This window comes from Solanum stenotomum, unplaced genomic scaffold, assembly GCF_019186545.1.
Source record: "Solanum stenotomum isolate F172 unplaced genomic scaffold, ASM1918654v1 scaffold25031, whole genome shotgun sequence".
NCBI classification, from domain to species: Eukaryota; Viridiplantae; Streptophyta; class Magnoliopsida; order Solanales; family Solanaceae; genus Solanum; species Solanum stenotomum.
Genome location: NW_026028347.1, coordinates 5,411 through 13,050, shown reverse-complemented (window position 1 = coordinate 13,050; position 7,640 = coordinate 5,411). Strand labels below are relative to the sequence as shown.

At 30.9% G+C, this 7,640-nt stretch overlaps 1 pseudogene; it reads right to left on the bottom strand.

Moving 5' to 3' along the window:
- Positions 1-3,389: 3,389 nt before the first annotated feature.
- On the bottom strand, positions 3,390-6,785 carry LOC125851350 (E3 ubiquitin-protein ligase UPL5-like; annotated as a pseudogene).
- Positions 6,786-7,640: the final 855 nt, after the last annotated feature.

Below are 7,640 nucleotides of genomic sequence, written 5' to 3'. Positions count from 1 at the left end.
ATTCTTATCTTTGTATTCTCAATATGTATGAGCGTTTGGCCATGCAATTTATTCACTTTTTTGTAGTTGAACTCTGAAAAACATATTTGACCATAAATTTTTGGAATCTAACTTGAAGTTGAATTCTAGAATTAAAAAAAAAAACAATAAAAAAGGTGTTTTCACTTCTTTTTTTTCATTCTTCAGCCAATTTTTGGGCGAGTCATGAGGAAAAATATTCACTTTGACCAACACAAAATATTTATTCACTTTAAAAATAAAAATTATGATTTTTTTAAATTTTACAATAAAATATGATCAAACTCACACTAAACACTACAAAAAAAAAATAATTAGTGACAAACAAATATTGTAACTAAATAGAAAAATCTCATTAATCATATTTATCATTGAATTGACAACAAAGTTCTCTTCGCTAAGAGAAAAGAGCTTGGATATGATAAGGTCCTAGCTAATTTAAAAAAATTACATATCAATTTTAGATTTTAAATAACATTAATTAAATAAGTGATGAAACTTTTTATTATTATTCTAGTTATTAGGAGGGAAATCCACGAATACACAAAAATCAAAATATAAGTAAAAATATTTCCCTCCAAACTTTTTCCCTCTCATTATTTTATGCCTAAATTAGCTCTTTCTTTTCCTATTTTAGTAAGCCAACACGTAATAAAACTAGCACCCAAAAGGAAGTAAAATCACCCTAACATCACTAATTCTCTTTATTTTAATACATATTCCAATTTCATCTTTTGGTGTTGTGACATTTTGCAGTAACGTTTAAACACAAGTACGTTCTTCTTCTCTTTTTTTAATTTCTGTCAATTTTTGAATTTATTTTTTCACTTTTTAAATTTTATGTATATAATTTTTTAATCAATGAAGCGATATATTAGCAATACACTTACTCTTGGTTGATTATATTGTTTATACATGAATTCTTTATTCTATTAAATATGTATCCATGTATTGATTTTGAGTTACATGTTTTCTTTTTTTTATAATTTTTTTCAAAATTGATTATTAAATATATTTTTATATCTTACAAATGAATGGTCTTCGGAAAAAAAATAATTGCTTGATTGATAATGATGATGTGAAACTTCGTAAGAGTTCTAAAATGACGTCGATAAAAGAAAATCTCCCCAAACAACATGTTGAGGAACTTGTTTATCAGGGTAATATAACTTTCTGCAATATTAAATTTTTATTATTGTTTCAATTAGAGAAATTTACAAAATCATATATATAGCTAACTCGTGTTTAATAATTTCGTAGGAAGCATGGACACTCAGGATGAGATAGAAATTAGCTATAATTATGATGGCTATTTTATATTCTCTCCCTCTAGAAAATACGTAAGTGGTCAGTTGATAACAAATTAGAAGAGTTGAGTAAAAGGTAGTAAAAGAAATTTCAAATGATGATTGAAGCTCAAGGTCGACAATCAAATGATACTCTAAACGTAAGTAATGTTTCTTTTTTATAGCTTTTCATATCACTAATTTAGTAAATATGTGATTTATTTATTTTTTAAAATCATATTAATAATTAAATTAAATAATTTATTGTGTCATTTTCTTATGTAATATTTAACTGTTTCTGCAGCTTATGAAGAAGTGATGAGAGCATCAAAATTGACGGGACAAAAATAGCTATTATGTCTTATAAAAGAATGTTTATATGTATGAATAAAATGATGTTTCACTATTTTGAATGACATTGTTGAATCTTTATTAAGTTTTTTTCCCATGTATTGTATTTATTATACAATTCAATTTATTTCGCACATTTTTACTATAAATTTCATGTTAAATAGAAACTACATTGTATGAATTTGTAGCTATGAATTTTTTTTATTAGGTTGAAAAACATATATAATTTCCACAAAAATATCTTGTGAAGAATATATAATTGCCACAAAAATATCTTGTTAAAAAATGAAGAATTTTTAGCTACAATTTTTATCTTGTGACAATGAAGTGTGAAATTTTAGTTATGAAATTTTAAATTTGTAGCTATATCTATACTCCTATAATTGCCACGTATAGAGAACATGGCTAAAAAAATTATTTTTATAGCAAATAGTNCTACATTGTATGAATTTGTAGCTATGAATTTTTTTTATTAGGTTGAAAAACATATATAATTTCCACAAAAATATCTTGTGAAGAATATATAATTGCCACAAAAATATCTTGTTAAAAAATGAAGAATTTTTAGCTACAATTTATATCTTGTGACAATGAAGTGTGAAATTTTAGTTATGAAATTTTAAATTTGTAGCTATATCTATACTCCTATAATTGCCACGTATAGAGAACATGGCTAAAAAAATTATTTTTATAGCAAATAGTTTTTCTTAAGCTTCAACGTTGATATTTCATGGCTAGATATATGAATTGTTAGTTACAATATGAAAATTTTTGTGGCAAATACATTGAGTTATAGCTATGAATTTTTTGATTCATAACTAAATATAAGTATTATTGCCACGAGATCAGTTATAGAACTAGCCACAAAGTTTAAATATTTGTGGCAAATAAATTGAATATTTTGCTACAATACAACCCCTTATGGCTACTTTATAAAGATAGATACAAATTTTATTTGTTGTGGCACAAGAATAAAATAATTTGCTATAAGTATATTTTTCGTGGCAGAAGTTTGTATCCATTGCAGCTATAAACAATTTTATTTTGTAGCTATAAGTATAAAATCTTAGTTACGGACCATGTAAAGTCTGTAGCTAACTATTAGCCACGCTACATCTTGCTACGCATGCTACAAAACAAAATAATGTAGCTAAAGTGTTTAGCTACGAAAATTTTTATATTTAGCTACAATGTTTTTTGTAGCTTAAAGTACATTTTCTTGTAGTGAGCTAAGAACATTGTCAATCAACACATCTAGCTCTTCTCAGTCTAACTGTACGACTTCGACATATCTGTGTAGATTTAGCCTTGTTTCCTTCACATCTGACATCTAATTTACCTCTATCGAATAAAAATAGAGACGTGCAAAGCAACCCACAGTTGTTGGACAAAATTCTCTCAGCGCTAAAATCTATTTAGATAGCAATAAGAATAGTACTTATGCTATACATCATTGATCATGTTCAAATTGCCTTTTTAATGGCAATGAACTTGTTTTCCCCATAATTTCTCATGTTCAAATTGCCTTTTTAATGATTACAAGGAAATGCAGTTATCAATCTTTTATTACATAAGAAGCTGTGCTACGAAAAAAATTTAAACATTATTGGAGCTTGGTGAAATTAAAATTGAATGACATTCATAGCTTCTATATAAAAAGTCTGAGTTTTATACAGGAAAGCATATTCTACACTTGAGTACAACAGTATAAACTGACTATCTGTGCAAGTTCAATCACAGGTTACCAAAGCTGCAACCAATATGTTCTTGGGTGATCATGTCGATTCGATCTTGCATCACAACACTGTTACAATAAGAAGGAACGCTCAACAAGTAGAAACATGTCTGTGCAGAAGGGAAGTTTTCAGAAGACTCCGAAGTTCTAGAGATGCAAAGTCTAGAATCTAAACCGCGAGAACCCTATAGAGGTAGATACCTTATTGAAGTCCAGAAGAAAAGAAGCGCCTTTTTCTTCTCAGCAGACATACCCTCAACTATCTGCACGCAAAGAAAAAAAGAAAATAAATGTGTTAGAAAGAGCGGGTTAAAGTGTGAAGTTGTAAATACTGTGACAATATATATATGACTACCTTCCAAAACCAGGATATTTGACGATTATTTTCTTCGTATCCATTGTAATCTGTATGTGCTTTCCAATCTTCGACAGAAATAGCAGTTCCACTCCCACCAAGCATTTTGTCAAGATCTTCAAGATATAAACTCCGAAACAAGGAAGTTTTGATACTTGAGGTAGTTATATCAGAAAAACCTTGAGAAAAATGAGCTACCTGCGAAGCAATTGATGTGACAAAACGATGTTGAATAAGGAGATTAACATACTCCTTTCTATTCTTACTGTTCACAACAACATCTTTCCCATTGGGCTGAAGCTCGACTGTTGTTCTGGACCCCAATTCTTCAACATCATAAGCGAAGGTCAAGCTAAGTATATCTTGATCCACCGTCTCAGGATCCATCTCGAGTATCTGCTTGCAACTACTGTATAAGGTGGGATCTGCATCTTGAATATCCTCCAATGAAATATCCTCTCCAGCCAATTGCAAGAAGAAAACACGGTCAAATACAACTCCGATTTGTATTTTATGCATTAATGTCAATGCAATCATTCTACCACAGAAGGTGAAATACTCGAGGTGCAATGGGTCCACTTTAGATGCTGCAATAACAAATATATATTAATGACTAAAGTTAATTCTTTTTAGATGCAAATTTGTGCATAAAGGCGATAAAAGCTTACCTGAATTTGGGAAAAACCTTCTTCGATCATTGGGACAAGCAACAAAGAGGGCTTTGTGAGGATTGAACATCTCTCGACATACCAAGAAGAACCACTCTCTCAACACACCAGGTCCAGTAGCTTCTTCATGTTTGAATTGCAATAACAGATCGCCTCGCAGCAAAGCAGGATCCTTATCAACAATATATTCAAAAGATGCCTCCATCAAGTCGGACCTATCGATGAGCATCTCATATGACTCCTCCGTGTTTCCGGATCTAGCTTCTTCAAGCATCCTCATTGTGAAATGTCTCCGTACTTTGAAATTGACTACCAGCTCCTTGTGCTCAATGATCCACCGATAATCATCAAAACTCATTGCATATATCCCGATTAGACAGCTCAGTGAAAGTTTCCGTTGACTCAACTTCTGCCAAAAGACCTCCGAGTTATTAAACAACATAGAAATGTTGTTTAACTCTTTCAGTATTACAAGATACTGAGACCACCACGATACGATAAGCCTGTCATCATTGATCAATCTCAGCTTATCTTCCAATTTCCTTAAGCATGGCTCTATTTTATCTAGCAAATTATATAACATGATATGCAAGTCAGATAAAATACGATGCAAGCTCTCAATGTAATCTCTGTCATGCACTGCTTCACCATTTAAAGAGACGAAAGGTTGTTGCAGCAATGTCCTCACCAAGCACATGTACTCAGTAAAATCACGCACAATGCTCATCAGTGATAACCCCGTAGACTCAACTGATCCCATACTCAATTCTAACTCACGCGATAAATCTGCAACTACAACCTCACGAACAAACATAATAGCATCATTCAATGCTAACAATTCTTTAGCAACATTCTTCTTGCACCTTGCAATCCCAACAGCCTCTACTATATCCCTTAAAGTACTCCGACAAAATACAAGGGATCCTCAAGCCCAACAACTCTTCTCAGTAGCTTACAAAACACTAATATCAATCGAGAACATTCACTGTATCTCTTCATATGCAAATCAGTACTCATCAACGAATCGATGAATCTATGAATGGATTCATCAGCAACATGCTTCTTATCTTTATCTGGAGATAGATAAAGCATTACTAACGCTTCAGGCACCGATGAAGAAATAAATATTTCAAAATGTTGAGAGGATTCTTCATTAATATTATGCATTGGATTCATCATAAGAAACTTCTTCAACATCCTTATGATATGATGCCCGCGTGTAAGAGCTGAAGGATCATTACTTCTCAAAATATCGAAGACTAGTGAAGCTAAGTCATCGGTGAGTTTCCAAGCAGTGGTGAATTTAGGTGCAAAAAATAGGGCACCCGAACCCGTGGTCTCCTCGTAAAATTAGATATTTTATGTATATATTTTTTAACATTTGTATAATATTATATTTTTGCACCCGTACTATAAAAAGTCTAGTTGGTCCACATGGTTAAATGTTGAGCTTTTGACTTTGAGGACTGACAATCAATTCCCACTTAATACATTTTTCTTGCTGCACCCATATTCGAAAAATCCTAGATTCGCCTCTGTTTCCAAGCCTGAGGATTATTTGTGCTCGGTAGTTGACCAATTACAAGCTTTATAGTTGTATCGCGCAGAATCCCACAATCTTCCAATGTTTGGTTTGACCTGAGCTGCTTTCCCTGATAAATTAGTCGTTGCGCTAATATGGGTATTCCTGTAATACGTGTGATTGTATGGTGAATGAATTCCACTGGATCCGTAGAAGAGGCTAACAAAATAAATATTTTCCCATTCGGAAACAGGACAAAAAACTGAATCATAATAAGAAAACGAGAAACAGTCCCTTTATCCGTCTCTATTACAAGCCAGAGACCACTCTGGCAAAACAGATACAGCTCATCATCAACCCCAACAGTGGTTTTCAGAAGTTTACAAAGCTCTGATACTAAAAGAACACATACGTCCGAAGCATCTTCAGTCAATGTACTAAATGAATTGATAAATTTACGAATAAATTTATCAGCAATTGATTTTTTAGCCATATCTTGAGACGTATACAGCATTACCAAATCTTCAGGAGCAGACGAGGAAATAAACAATTGTATGTGGTTATGTGCTTCTTCAGCATTTTCGTTTAGAATCATAAATGTAAACTCTTTCATCAACATTATCATATCCTTCAAATCCGAAGCATGACAAATGTAATCACTTTTCAAAATCGTGGAGATTTTTGAAATTATCTCATTTGTGATTTTCCATGTCTCCAGATGAAATGTGGTTGGTATTTTCTCAACCAGGGTTTTTGCTTGAGGTAAAGAACGAACAAAGAACTGAATCGGAGTTTGGTCAGTTCTCTTTCGTTTTCCAGTGATACCGTTGTTGTTATCACCGCTAATCATATCGAAAAAGTGAAGTGAAATGGTGTAATGAAAATGATAGTGTGGTTTAGTTTAAAACTTAAGAGATCTATTTATAGGGGGGAAATGTGAAAATGGTCAAAGATAATAAATTTTGAATTAAAAAAAAAAATTCATTAGATTTTTCCCATAAAGTCAAGATATTATTAATTAGATTTTTCCCATAAAGTCAAGATATTATTAATTAGATTTTTCCCTGAAATTAATGGTGTTGTTTTTTTATTTTTCTAAGTTTTTTTTGGGCAATTAAATTTAATGATGAGTTTATCTTAATGAGAAACATTTATTAGTCATTAAAGTGATTAAACTAGCATGTTGAAAAAGAATATAAATGCTTAAAGTGATGTAATTTGTGAGTCAAATTAATATATCTATGAATGATATACATCATTAATTTTTGTTATTTGTATTTGATATAATGAGAGAAGTACGTATTACATGAAAACAAATGAACCATTTGACTATCATAAATGGTGAACATGATGAGTAAATTACTTTTTTTTGTAGTCAAACGAATATATTTGTATGTTAAAAAATATATTTAATTGAGAACTTTTAATTGTCTACTAAAGATTAAAAGGAATAATTACAATAAATAATACTAATAATATACTATCTACTCAAAGAAAAACTATGATATATTGTAATGATTAGCTATTTAAATTCATTAAGAATGATTCTTCATGGTTCATTCTTCATTCCATTCATCTCACATTTGTTTCTCTACACTTAAAAAGAGTTAAGGGGCGTATTTAGATGGATCAACGAGTTCACATAAATCTATACTTTTCTTCCTAAATCGTATATACTAGTGTTATATTTTTTTTAAAAAAATAC